This window comes from Equus przewalskii, chromosome 3 (genome assembly GCF_037783145.1).
Source record: "Equus przewalskii isolate Varuska chromosome 3, EquPr2, whole genome shotgun sequence".
Classification (NCBI taxonomy): domain Eukaryota; kingdom Metazoa; phylum Chordata; class Mammalia; order Perissodactyla; family Equidae; genus Equus; species Equus przewalskii.
In genome coordinates this window covers 19325362-19340740 of record NC_091833.1, presented here as the reverse complement: position 1 = coordinate 19340740, position 15379 = coordinate 19325362, and the positions used below count along the sequence as shown (strand labels likewise).

Genomic DNA, 15379 nt, shown 5'->3' with positions numbered 1-15379 from the left:
ATTTGCTTTATGTATCTAAACTATAGAAGATATTTTTTCCGTGTGACACACAGCAACTATTATGTTGCCTTTCAGAGTAAAGGAATAACAGAATTTCTTAGCAGCATGAGATATTTCAGGGAATGGCTGAACTTATAACTTTCTACACAACTCTTTCCACAACTACAAAGTATTTTCATTGTCATCAATCTCTCACCACTTGTAAATAAGAGAAAATGAAACATTTAAAAATGCCTATTTTTTTCCACTGAATTTGGAAAAAACAAGAATAAAGAATCAACTCTAGTTGCATAACAGAAATAAGTACAGTTAATTAACATTTTGGTGCGTGAAACTCCATTGTTTTTCCTGTACATTCAATCATTTCAATCATTATGCTGCAATTTTTACTGAGTATTTACTATGTTAATGTACTTTCGTTTGCAGTGCCATTGAGTCCATTCAGACTCCTAGCAATCCTGTGTACAGCAGAGCGGAACCCTACCTGCCCAGTCTTTTTGTGCCACTCTCTCACTTTCTCGCACTATAGGAGACAACACTCCACTGCTATTCACAGGGTTTCTTTTTTTTTTTGAGGAAGATTAGCCCTGAGCTAACATCCACTGCCAATCCTCCTCTGTTTTCTGAGGAAGACTGGCCCTGAGCTAACATCCATGCCCATCTTCCTCCACTTTCTATGTGGGATGCCTACCACAGCATGGCTTGCCAAGCGGTACCATGTCTGCACCCGGGATCCAAACCAGCAAACCCCCGGCTGCCAAAAAAGAATGTGTGAACTTAACCGCTGTGCCACCCGACCAGCCCCTATACAAAGGGTTTCCATGGCCAATTTTTTTGGAAGAAGGTGGCCATGTCCTTCCTAGTCTGGCTAGTCTGCAAGTTCTGCTGAAACCTGTCCACCACGGGTGACCCTGCTGGTATTTGAAATACCAGTGGCATAGCGTTCAGCATCACAGCAACACCTAGCCACCACAGTATGACAACTGACAGACAGGCGGTGTGGTTCCCTAACCAGAAACAAACCTGGGCTGAAATGGTGAGAGCGCCAAATCTTAACTACTAGACCACCAGGGCTAGCCATTTTCATGTATTAAGCAGTGATAAATAAAAGTTTTGGTGTTTTTTATGAAAGTGAATTCATACAGTATATTCTGTTTTATCGTCTAGTTTTTTTCATGGAGGCAAGGAGGGTCAGAGTGGTGGAAAAACCCCCTAGGTTTAGTAATTCTTATTCCAAAATGCAGTCTTAAGATAGATGGTTGAGAACAAGCAAAAAGATGTCAGGCATCCTTAGTTTCTATTTTAGAACTCTATAAACTTCAGATACTATTTAGAATCAAATGGCAGCCCAGCTGCAGGCAGTGCACTAGGCCTGAGGCCACAGCAGAGCCCAGGCCAGTCCTGGGCCAAGATAATGCCCAAGCTGAGGGGCAGAAGAATGCCCTGAGAAGAATCCGAAGACGAGCCCCAGAACCCCACGGAGGAGAAACCCTGCCACCTTGGCCAGGCTGGCTCTCAGAAAGATGTTGGGAGCTGTGCTCGACTCCAGCAGGAGCCTCTGGGTGGTTTTGCCCATCTTTATCATCACTTCTTTGCAGGTATGAGCCACCACTGTGGTCCACAGTGCTGCAGAGTGACAAGAAGCTCACCCGGGAGCAGGTATCTGACAGTTAAGTCTTAATTTGAAGCATAGTCCTCAGGGAAAATGCAAATTATATTCCCAAATAGTCCTTCTTGACATGAAAATATTGCTTCAACAACCCAGAGGATAGATTTTTCAAAAAAAAATGAAGCAAAAATAGTACGAACTTCTCCTATGACTGATCCCACTATGCTCACTGACATGATAAAAGGGAGTGTACCAATCTTCCTCCCTATGATTCTTATTGGTGGATAGATCAACACGATATTCTCGGGCTTTGTCACAACCAAAGTCCTATTTCCAATGACCCTGTTTTAAGCCTCTGATACAACAAGGAATCAAACTACTCACATTAGCTGCATCCTAGTGAGTTCTACATCCTAGTACTTCTGCTATGCATTTGGGCTTCAGAGCATTTACTCTCTGATTCTGGGAATGATGCAGGCATAGATGACTGGAGCAGCCATGGCCATGCCTGCAGACACCAACAAAGCTTTCAAGACAATGGGGCAAGTTTTGGAGCTAAGAGATCACCAGTGGGCAACAGATGATGTCAAAGAAGAGCTCATGGCCAAAGCCCTCCACTTTGAAGGCATGTTCAAAAAGGACTTACAGACGTCTATTTTTTGAAGACCAAACAGGGATTAGTCTGTCAGGAACTCAAAGGAGCCTTTAACCTTGTAACATTCTTCTGAGCAGGAGCCTCTCAGAATAAAAAGGACAATGCATGAGCTGGTGGGGGGGGGGGGGGAAGGATCACTCTTGCCTGAGCCAGGTTCCCCTTTATGTTTGAAACTAGAGGAAATGAGGACTACGTGCCAGGTGATTTACAGGGAAAGAGCTATTTCAAAAATGTTTTAAAATTTCCTGCTGGTGACTGTAGAAACGAAAGGCAGAGAAAGGAAAAAACTCAAGCTAGTGATAGTAGACAAAAACGTAGCAAAAATTCAATCTTTGGAAAAATCATTGCCAGTTATAACTAATTATCATGTACAATCAGCCTGACTTCTAAACCACAGTAAACTCCTGTTTCCTTGGAATCCAAATACTCTGTATTTTTACATTTAATTTATGTGGTAGTATTTTAATAACTTCCTTTACAAAATAAGAAATTTCATTACTGAAAATTTAGAAACTATGTATGAACAAAACAAATCTCCCTATATTGTTCATTTTGAGCCTACAAAATGATATAAAGAGCAAATGTGTCAAAACTTTACTCGAATAAACTCTTTTTCAAAGGGAATACTAAGGGCCAGGACAGACTTAGCAAACCGCCTATAACTCGTAATACTGTCCAGGGAAAATGGTGACCCTGAGACACTGCTGGATTCTCAAGCGCCTTCAAGATGATCACAGATAGGTTAAATAATGGGATATTCTTGATCTGGAGTCCAGAATACATCAAATCCACCGAAAAATCAATGGTTCTGTACTGTATATGGCCACTCAGTTGAACTCGAAGACACAGTTATTCTAAATAAGAAAGTTTTACATATTGCTATAAGAAGGGAGAGAGAGCACTTGCTGGCAGGTACATAGATAAAGGCTGCCCAGAAATAATTCTGTCTGGATCAAATGTCCCAGGAAAGTGCCAATTTCTGTAGCAAGAGGTAAACGTTGATTTGCATGTTGAGTACTGTAGTCCAGAACAAATGACTCTTGACTCTACCAATTAAACTATCCTGTTTTCTCTTTAAAAGACAAATCAGTTGTATGGAAGTAAAACTGGGGAAGTCAGAGTAAGATCTGTGGATTCTATCAATGTCAATATCCTGGTTGTGATATGGCACTACAGTTTTGTAAAATATTACTTTTGGAGGAAAAGGGGGGAAAGTTACAAGAGTTCTATTATTTTTTACAACTGCATATAATCTATCATTATCTCAACAAAAATTTAAATTAAAAAAATCAAATCAGGGGCCAGCCCCATGGCCAAGTGGTTAAAGTTCCGCACGCTCCACTTCGGTGGCCCAGGATTCACAGGTTCAGATCCCAGGTGAGGACCTGCTCATCAGCCATGCTATGGGGGCATCCCACACACAAAGTAGAGGAAGACTGGCACAGATGGTGGTAGCTCAGAGCAAATCTTCCTTATAAAAAAAAAATCAAATCAAATTTCCTAAGTTCACACCCGAGAGAAACGTGCACAGATATATGAACTTATATATACATACCCACATTCAAATGAGTATAGTAGCATTATTTATTACAACCCTGAACTTTAAACAACCCAACGTCCATAAGTAGAATATGAATAAACTGAGGTATAATCATACAATGGAATCGTAATCAGCCATGAAAAACAATGAACCACTGCAACATGCACAACACAAAAGAATATAACATACGTATTGAACAAAAGACACCAGACATTAAACAATATATACTGTGACATTTTTATTTGTAAAAAGTTCAAAAACAGGCAAAACAAACCTATAGTGTTAAAGTCAACAGAGTGGGTCCCACTAAATGAAAAATTAGACCAGATGGACTTAATAGATATATATAGAACACTTCATCCAAAAACAGCAGGTTACACATTCTTCTCAAGTGCACATGGAACATTCTCAAGGATTGACCATATTTTGGGAACCAAAGCAAACATCAATAAATACAAGAGAGTTGAAATAATATCAAGCATCTTTTCTGATCATAACGCTATTAAACTAGAAATCAACTACAAGAAAAAAGCAGAGAAAGGTGCAAAAATGTGGAGACTAAACAACACGCTTCTCAACAAACAATGGATCATTGAGGAAATTAAAGAAGAAATCAAATATTATCTGGAGACAAATGAAAATGAGAACACGACATACCAAATCATTTGGGATGCAGCAAAAGCAGTCCTAAGAGGGAAATTCATCGCAATACAGGCTCACCTCACTAAACAAGAAAAAGCTCACGTAAGCAACCTCAAACGACACCTAACAGAACTAGAAAAAGAAGAACAAACAAAGCCCAGAGTCAGTAGAAGGAGGGAAATAATAAAAATAAGAGCAGAAATAAACGATATTGAAACAGAGTGGGTCCCACTGGTGATGAAGAAGAAAGCAGTGATTTGGGAGGGGGTTCAAGGAGAGGTTCCAGGGTACTATAAGGTTTCACACGGTAGTTATCCAAATGTGTTCACTTACTAGATTGACACCATAAAGCTAAATCTCAGGAGTACACAATCAGTGGGAAAATCAGTTCCAAAATATCACACACACAACTACCCTCAAGTATACAGTCAAATGATCTTCAAGAAGGGTGCCAGGAGCAGTCAATAGGGAAAGGACAATCTCTTCAACAAATGGGGCCAGGAAAACTGAGTATCTGCATGCAAAATAGTGAAGATGGACCCTTATCTTACACCTTAAACAAAAATCAATGCAAAATGCATTAAAGATCTAAAGGTAAAACCCAAAACTATAAAACTCCTAGAAGAAAATAACAGGATAAAAGCTTTATGACATTGGGTTTGATAATGCTTTCTTGGATATGACACCAAAAGCACAAGCAACAAAAGCCAAATTGACAAATGAGACTACATCAAACTTAAAAACTTTTATGCATCAAAGGACACAATCAAGAGAGTGACAAGACAACCTATGGAAAAAGAGAAAAGATACGTAAATCATAAAGGGTTAATTAGGTAGAATATGTAAAGAACTCCTAAAATTCAACCACCATCAAATACCCTGATTAAAAAATGGGCAAAGGGGGCTGGCCCAGTGGTGCAGCGGTTAAGTTCGCATGTTCCTTTTCTTGGTGGCCCGGGGTTCGCCGGTTCGGATCCTGGGTGCCGACATGACACCGCTTGGTACACCATGCTGTGGTAGGGGGTCCCACATATAAAGTAGAGGAAGATGGGCATGGATGTTAGCTCAGGGCCAGGCTTCCTCAGCAAAAAGAAGAGGACTGGCAGTAGTTAGCTCAGGGCTAATCTTCCTCAAAAAAAAAAAAAAGGGGAAAGGACGTAAATAGACATTTCTCTGAAAATGATACACAAGTGGTCAAAAAGCATATGAAAGGCTGCTCAACATCAGTAGTCACTGGGGAAATGCAAATCAAAACCACAATGAAATGTGATCTCATACGTATCAAGCTATCTATTATCGGGGGGAGAAAGTGTTGACGAGGATGAGGGTATATTGGAACCCTTGTGCACTCCTGGTGGGAATGTAAAACAGTGCAACTACCAGTACCATCCATCTCCAGAACTCTTTTCACCTTGCAAATCTGAAACGCTATGCCCATTAAAAACCTTTGTTTTTTGCTGAGGAAGATTAGCCCTGAGTTAATCTTCTTCCACTTTATATATGGGTCACTGCCATAGCATGGCTGACAAGCAGTGCAGGTCCACGCCCGGGATCCAAACCCACAAACTCAGGTTGCCAAAATGGAGCATGTGGAACTTTAACCACTATCTTATGGGGCTCACCCCTAAAAACTGTTTTTTTGATTTAAAGTCTCTCTCGTATGCTATTAGTATGGCCACCGCTGGTCTCTTTTGGTTGCTACTTGCATGAAACAGATTTTTCCATCCTTTCACTGTCAGCCTATTAGCGTCTTTGGATCTAAAGCGAGTCTCCTGTAGACAGCATAGAGTTAGATCATGTCTTTTTATCCATTCTGCCAAGCTCTGTCTTTTGATTGGAGAGTTTAATCTATTTACATTTAAAGTAATTACTGATAAGGAGGGACTTAAAATTAAAAACTATAAAACTAAAAAAACCATAAAAATTAAAAACTTTTGTACATCAAAGGACAAAAAGTGAAAAAACAACCTACACAATGGGAGAAAATATTTGCAAATCATACATCAAATAAAGGACTAATATCCAGAATATATAAAGAAATCCAACTTAACAACAAAAAGACAAACTTTGTCAATTTAAAAAGGGGCAAAGTGGGGCCGGCGGCCCTGTGGGTGAGTGGTTAAGTTCACGCGCTCCGCTTTGGCGGCCCAGGGTTTTGCCGGTTTGAATCCTGGGCGCAGACATGGCACTGATCATCAAGCCATGCTAAGGGAGCATCCCACATAGCACAACTGGAAGGACCCACAACTAAAAATACATAACTACGTACTAGGGTGCTTTGGGAGAAAAAATAAAATAAAATAAAACGTTTAAAAAAAAAATGGGCAAAGAGCTTGAACAGACATTTCTCCAAAGAAGATACACAGAGGACCAATAAGCACAGGAAAAGATGCTCAACATCATTAGTTATTAGGGAAACGCAAATCTAACCACAATGAGATACCACTTTACACCTGCTAGGATGACTATAATGAAAAAAAAAAAAGAAAAAGAAGTGTTGGAGACAACTTGAAGAAACTGGAACCCTCATTCATTGCTGGTGGGAATGTAAAAGATTGCAGTTGCTATGGAAAAGTCTGGAGGTTCTTCAAAAAGGTTCTTCACAGAACTACCATATGACCCAGCAACTCCACTCCTACATATACCCAAATGAACTAAAACAACGACTCAGATACTTGTATGCCAGTGTTCACTGCAGCACTGTTCACAATGGCCGAAAGGTAGACACAACCCAAATGACCACTGATGAATGGACAAACAAAATGTGGTGTATACATATAATGGAATATTATTCAACCCTTAAAAGGAATGAAATTCCGATACATGCTACACCGTGGATGAACTGTGAAGACATGATACTAAGTGAAATGAGCCAGATACAAAAGGACAAATATTATGATTCTATTTCTATGTGGTACGGAGAACAGTCAAACTCATAGACAGAAAGCAGAACAGTGATTACCAGGGGCTGGGAGGAGGGGGCAAGGGGCAGTTGTAGTTTAAGGGGTACGGAGTTCCAGTTTGGGATAATGAAAAAGTTATGGAGATGGATGGTGGTAATGGTCACAAAACAACGTGTATGTACTGAATGCCACTGAACTGTATACTTAAAAATGTTAAAATATTAAATTTTATGTATATTTTACCACAATAAAAAAATAAAATAAAAGGGGCTGGCCCCGTGGCCGAGTGGTTAAGTTCGCGCGCTCCGCTGCAGGCGGCCCAGTGTTTCGTTGGTTCGAATCCTGGGAGCCGACATGGCACTGCTCATCAAACCACGCTGAGGCAGCGTCCCACATACCACAACTAGATGGACCCACAACTAAGAATACACAACTATGTACCAGAGGGGCTTTGGGGAGAAAAAGGAAAAAATAAAATCTTAAAAAAATAAAATAAAAATCCAAAACATTATACTAAGTGAAAGAAGCCAGACACAAAAGGACAAATAGCGTATGACTCCACTTACACGATGTACCTAGAATAGGCAAATTCATAGAGACACATAGTAGGTGAGAGGTTACCAGAGGCTTGGGAAGAGCGATGACGAGGGAGTTACTGCCTAGTGATTACAGAGCTTCTGTGTGGGGTGATGGAAAAGTTTTACAAACAGCAGTACTGCTTGCACAACAGTGTAAATGCAATTAATGTCACTGAATTCTACAGTTAAAAACGGTTAAAATAGCAGATTTTATGTTATATATATTTTACCACCATAAAAAAAGAATAAAGCTAGGTTTACATAACTATAAGCAATAGAAGCCAAAAAATATACTTTTATTTGAATCACAGCAAAACACAACAAGTAAGATCAAAGCAGTTTGGGGGTTACCCTTATTAATCTAGATTGGTTGCCTACACTATTCAAATCTGGGCAATCACAAATTTCTCCCTATTTTTATTAAGTAAACCTAACACAAGGCAGTGCTTATTTTCCATTTTTTCTAGGACCTGCTTTGCTTTTACATCTCATATGAATTTGCAAAAAAGATTCTTTTAAGCCTTTCTGTTTTAAGACTAATGGACCTTGTCTCAGTTTATATTATGTAAGCAATTACACAATATTACAAGTAAAATGTTTCAAATAAACTATACTGCAATCAAGATCATAAACTTTCAAAAGAAATGAAACCATGACTATGTTTGATTCATTTCTACCTCAGTCCAGCAATAATCAAGTGAAAGGCTTTACAGATACAAAGGGAATTTTGTAATGTCCTCTTGTGAAAGATTTTAGTCAGTTCAACTATCCAAAGAACAGGTGGTAGGCAGCAGGGGAAGCCTTCTGGCTTTTCCTTAAGGTCATCTACTTTACTAAGTATCATTGAAAAGAGGACAGGAAATTCATGTTTCAATATAGAAAAGAAAGAGGACAAATTACTAACAGAAAATAATACTTCCAGATTACTAATTCTCTGGAAAGGATAGGGGACAGATGGGCAGAAAGGAGGAGGACGTGAAGAACAACAAACAGTTACAGAATAAAAATCTTGTTGGGAAAAAATTACACAAATTCTCTGTGACTGGAAATTCCATACTGATGTAATACAACTAACAAGAGGATACGCTAAAGACCACCTGACTTGGAAAATGAAATCTAGAAACATTAAGTACGATTGCGGAAGCTGCAAAATTAGGCCGGGTGATGAAAAGAGAGACCTCTAGCCAAAGAGATTAGCAGAATACCTCATCAAAACAAGATATGGAGGGTAAAATTTCAGAAAGGATAAAAACCACTTCCTAAGAAACAGTCTGACAGGGCAGAGAAAGATAAGAGACATGAGTGGAGAACAGGAGGAAATGGTGCGTTAGCATTTGGATTAGAAAGAGCCCAGTGAGGCAGGGGTGTCACCTAGGAGAGGAATTTGATGGCTGCCAGAGAGGGTAACCTTGGCAGTCACTATTTCCCAGGGTCTGAATTTCAGGTCTGCAGATCCAAACATAACTTATCCCCACAAGATCAGATAGACACCCTTACCCCCACCAGATTAGGTCCCACTGCTATAGATTCTCACAACTCCTTCGGCACCCTCATGGTATAAATCATAACTGCAATTATTGATCTTATGTTTTTTTTCCCATACTAGACTCTAAGCTCCATAAGAACAGGGACCATGGTTGTCTCATCCAGAACACAGCATGACACCTGCAACATAGTGACGTATAGGGAGCACTCACACTGCCCTCCTTCCCTCCCACCTGCCTTCTCTCTCTCTCTAGCACGTATGTCAGCATCCATGCCCACATGCAAAATGAATAAATGCAAGTTGATTTGTTGATCAGGGCATCTTAACCTGGACAGTGATGGAGGTTAAATTTTGCCTCATCTTATTTCTAGCCTTCTCTAGGACTAACCACTTGGGACTGCTCAAGGAAAGAAAGCATTCCTTCTACAGATGTGTTAATTCTACAAGCTAAATAATGATCAAATTGCACTTTCTTTTGACTAGCCTTGGAGAAATCCAGTAAGAATTGTTATTAGTCAAACTCTGAAGCTTTCGGGGGTACCCTAGGGGTTCACTAAATAAAGCCTGCATTCCCAGTCTTCCTTAAGGCAGGACCACTCTACCTTGCACAATAATTACTTGTGCAAAGATCTTATCCTTCCTGCAAATCCAAGGCATCGAATTCAACTTTTAAATCTTCAGAGCACCTGCCACTCAGTAAACACTCAAAAGATGCTGCAGGAAACAATATAATTCAATTTTCTACCATTAATAAACATAACCACTAACACTTATTGAGCTCTTAATGCCAGGTTCCATGGTAAGTCTTTATGTGCATTATCTAAATTGTCACAACAACCCTGTGGAGTAGGTACTATTATCTCCATTCCACAGATGGGAAAAGGCTTTTACAGAGCTTATTTGCCCAAGATTACACAATTATTAAGTGGTAAAGTAAGAAACTGAACCAGAGACTTGAACCCCAAAGTCAGCACCTAGCCATTAGAATTATATTTCATATATACATCACCAAAATTCTCTGCAAAAGACACTGTTAAGAAAATGAAAAGACAAAATACAGACTGGGAGAAAATATTCGCAATACATATGTCTGAAAGGACCTGCATCCAGAATATATAAAGAATGCTTTCAAGTCAATAACAAGAAAACAACCCGATTAAAAATGGGCAAGATTAAACAGACATCTTACAAAAAGACACACAAATGGCCAACTAGCCCATGAAGATACTCAACATCATTAGTCATCAGGGAAATACAAGTTAAAACCACAATTATATACCAGTACATACTCATCAGAATGGCTGAAAGTAAAATGACTGACAAACACCATGTGTCAATGAGGATGTGAAGAAACTGGAAAATTCATGCATTGCTAATGGGAGTGTAAAATGATGTAGACAGCTTGGGGAAAAGTCTGACAGTTGCTTAAAAAGTTAAAGAAACATACGAATCAGCAATCTCACTCCTAGGTATTTGTCCAAGAGGAATGAAACATACGTCCACACAAAGATCTGTACGTGAAAGTTTGAAGCAGCTTTATTCATAATAGCCAAAAAATGGAAACTCAAATCTTAATCAACAGGGGAATAGATCCATTTTAGTACAGTCATTAAATCAAATAAAAAGCACTAAGTAGGAATAAATTGCTGATACACAGAAAAAAAACACAGATGTATCTCACAGATATGTTAAGCGAAAGATGCTAGACACAAGAGTACATACTGTCCTATGGTGTTAGAAACCAAATCAACGGTTGCATGAGGACGGAGGTGGTAGAAATGTTCTATATGTTGATTGTGATGGTGCTTACACAGGTGAGACATTTGTCAAAACTCACTGAACTCTACATATAAAATCTTTACATTTTATTATAGGTACATTAGATCTCAACAGAGTTGACTTAAGGGGAAAAAAAACCCTAGAGAGCAAACTAATTACTAACAATCCAAATGTTTATCAATAGGAGACTGCTTAAATAGACTATGATCGATACAACAAATTCCATGAAGAAGGAAGTGTTCTGGGTATGGATATGGAAAGACTCCTGAGATACAGAGTTAAGTGAAAAAAGCAAGGCACGGATCAAGAGTGGAAGGGACTACATTCACTTTTGCTTGTATATGCAAAACAAAACTCTGGACGGATACCCAAACAAGAGCAGTTAACTTTGGGAGGCAGGAGCACTGGGCAGATGGGAAGAAAGCTTTTGCCGGTATACCCATACAACCTATTCAAAAAACGAAAAAACTACCTGGGTTCCAGGAAAAAAGGCACCTGTTCTAACTTTCCAACAACACATTCCTAGTGCTTCCAAATTATATCTAAAATGTGAAAGAAAGTGGCTGTAAGACAGATGTAATTCTATACTCTGCAGCCATGAAAAAAACTGAGGCAAATCCTAATGTAATGGGCATAGACTACAGGATCAGATTGCCTGAATTCAAACCCCACCTTATACCACCATTTAGCTTTATGACTCTGTGAAAGGCACTTCTATGCTCCTCAGTTTTCTCTCTCTAAAATGGGTTGTTGAGAGAGTGGGTTGAAAGAGAAATTACATGTAAAGCACTTAGAATAATAAACATCCAATAAATACTATTATTTCCATTAAACCAAATCAATTAATAGATACTATAATTCAATGAAGGAATATTATGATTCTCTTCCTGTGCATATTTGCATATATTGGTATATACATGGAAGATGTAGAAGGATTCAAAGAGATTCTTGGGATTGAAAGAGTTTTACTTTCTTCTCTTCTGATTGCTTTTCCCTCCAACCTATTCTTGACTCCTCAGCAAAATAATCTACTTGAAAAGTAATGTGCTTCGATGTCAGTCCCATCTTAAAAGACTTCTGTAGTTTTCCCTTACACTTAGGATCAAATCCGTACTACCTACCCAGCCTTGCCTGTCCTGGCTCCTGCTAAGCCCTCTGGCCATTCTTGTCGTTCCTTCAGTCCACTATAGCCACAGCTGCCTTCAGTCCCAGTAATGTGCAAAATTTTTGCTTGACTCTGAAAATGCTGTTTGAATGCTCTTTTCTCTAGTCTTTCCAAAGCTAGTTTCTTCTCATCAGCTCAATTAAAAGTCATCTTCTTGGGGCTGGCCCAGTGGCATACTGGTTAAGTTTGTGTGCTCCACTTTGGTGGCCTGGGGTTCGTGGGTTCAGATCCCAGGTGCAGACCTACACACCGCTCATCAAGCCATGCTGAGGCGGTGTCCCACATAGCACAACCAGAAGGTCCTACAACTAGAATATACAACTATGTACAGGGGGGCCTTTGGGAAGAAGGAGGCAAAAAAAAGAAGATGAATGGCAACAGATGTTAGCTCAGGTGCCAATCTTTAAGGAAAAAATTCTATTATCTATGAAAAAAAAATAGAGGCACAGATGTAAGCTCAGGGACAATCTTCCTCACCAAAAAGAAAAAAGTCCTCTTCTCACAGAAGCTCTCCCAGATCATTCTTACTAAAGTAGATCTGCCCCTGCCGCCATTTTTCTTTCTCAACTCCTTGTTTGTTTCCTTCATAGAAAGCACCACCATTTAACATTTGTCAGTTTTTGTCTTGTTTTGTCTCTCCTAAAAGGGTAGCTTCAAAAGGGCAGGACTATGCTTATTTTTATACACCACCAGGGCCTAGCACCACAGCACCTGACATAGTCAGCACTTAAATGCTTGTTGAATGACTAAAATGCCATCCCCTCTGTGAGGCAGGTCCTAAAGTAATATTTCCACTTAAGCCAACAGTCACTAAAAAAATACACAGAATGTTTTAAAATATCACAATGTGTTATTTTAAGTCACTCTTTTCAGAAATGGTTATTTATACATGAGACAATGGGCTTCCAAACTTTTGTCATTTATGATACACAGTAAGAAAGCAAGAATATTAATGGAAACAAAGGTTCAGAAAAATCATACTTACCCTTGCTAAGGGAGATGCACTTTGACATTTTCTAGTCAATGGCATAAGATATTGTAAACATTTTTATGTGATTTTTCTAAACTACTAAATAGTGGAAAGACAATGATATGTACTATTGCAAGGTTTTGGGTTTTCATGCATGACTTCAATAAATTAAACCAATACCACTGATGCAAAAATGTAAAATTAATCTGGTAGGGGAAAGATAATTCAATTATATTGCCAATTCTAAATTATCACATTCAAACTCCAGAATAACACTCTAATCATATTCATTAATCAAAAAAAAAAAAAAAGCAACCTACAGATGCAAGATAGTCAAATTAGGAAGCCCTTTCTAAGGAGGAGCCCCAAAGTGATTTCAGGCTGGAAAGAGAACGATGAAAACTGATGTAAGTCTCCTCCATCTCACCTGACGGCAACGCTATTCTTCCACACCTGCAGGCCCAAAATCTTGGTGTCCTCCTGACTTTTTCTCTCTCGCTTCTCAAAGCCACTGCATTATTAAATCCTGTGGGCTCTACCATCACAACACATTCAAAATCTGACCCTTCTCACTGTCCCCACTCCCACCATGCTGGTCCAAGCCACCACCTCTTGCCTGAATTACTACAGCAGGCCCCTAACTGGGCTCACGGATTCTGCCCTTGCCCTCCTTCAGTCACTTTTCAAAAGTGTGGTCAGAGTGATTCTATTAAACCATTAAGTCATGTCACGTCACTCTTCTACTCCAGTGTGGTTTTCCGTCTCAGAACAAAAGTCAAAATCCTTCCTAAAACCTGCAAAGCTGTACTTCACCTGCCCTCCCCTGTCATGCTGACCTCATCTACTACTATCCAGCCACTATGGCCTCCCTCACTGTTCCTCAAACACACCAGACACGCTCCCACCTCAAGGCCTTTGAACTTGTTCCCCCTGCCAGGAATGCCCTTCCTTAGCTCCCTTCTGGCCTCTACTCTAGTCATCTTCTTAATAAAGCCATCGCTGGCCATCATATCTAAAATTTCAACCCCTGATCCTCATACCCTCACCCTATACACATCCACAGTTGTCTTTTCTGCTTTATTTTTCTTCTTAGCACTTACCACTACTTAACATAACATACTTTTTATTTACTCTGCTTACTGTCTGTTTCACATAGATTATAATCTCCATGAGGACAGAAATGTTTAACTGTCCACTGCTGTATCCTCAGCACCTAGAACAGTATCTGGCACATAGTAGACACTTGATAAATATTTGAATGAGTAAGTGAATGAATAGGCTTGGAATGAACAGGAAAACAGAGATCGAAACTATGTGCAAAACAGGTAAGTAAGAACGGCTAAGTGCAGGTAAAGATCTGCAGCTCAAGCTTCAAGGGCATCCTCGACACACCTGTGACACACTCTAGCTCCATGAGCATGTGGTGAACCAGGTTAGCAACCACTACTCAAGACTGAATTAACGTCCACTGCAAGCACTGAGTGTTCCTTCTAAGTTCACTACCTACTCTGAATCAATCAGGAAGAAACCAGGGGGAAATGAAGCCACAAACGAAAAATATCACCTACCCATTATGAACTATGCTTTAACATGCTACAACCCAAAATGTAAACTTATTATGAGGCATACACCAAAGAACACAGCTAAGGCTAGAATTCTGAAGTAATGCTATGTAGACAAGAGAACTAAACCAGACTCCGCCGCTAGCCAACTCTATGACCAAAATCTGTCTGAACCTGTTTCTTGCACACCTGTTAAAATAAGGATCACTACTATCCAAGTCACTCTCAATGAGTTATTTTGAGGATGAAATACTGGAAAAGCACTTTTAAAAGCATAAAATGCTATACAAATTCTAAGATGTTAACTTATTGGCCACTAGGAAGATTTATTACAAACAATGTCCCTTTTTTGGAAATTTTACATTTTAAAAGATTTTATAGATTTATCAATCAGGACACAGAGAGTTCTCCCCTAGGCCCCAAATAAATAGAAAAAATATTTTACTAGTGTTTTTGCTTCAGAAAAAGAACTAATAAAAGTGAACTTTTT

At 39.4% G+C, this 15379-nt stretch overlaps 1 protein-coding gene and 1 pseudogene across 2 annotated transcripts in view; one reads left to right on the top strand and one right to left on the bottom strand.

Moving 5' to 3' along the window:
• CYB5B (cytochrome b5 type B) overlaps positions 1 to 15379 on the bottom strand; it is a 33587-nt gene that overhangs the window by 16447 nt on the left and 1761 nt on the right. The window lies entirely within an intron of this gene.
• On the top strand, positions 1408 to 2306 carry LOC103563765 (ER membrane protein complex subunit 3 pseudogene; annotated as a pseudogene).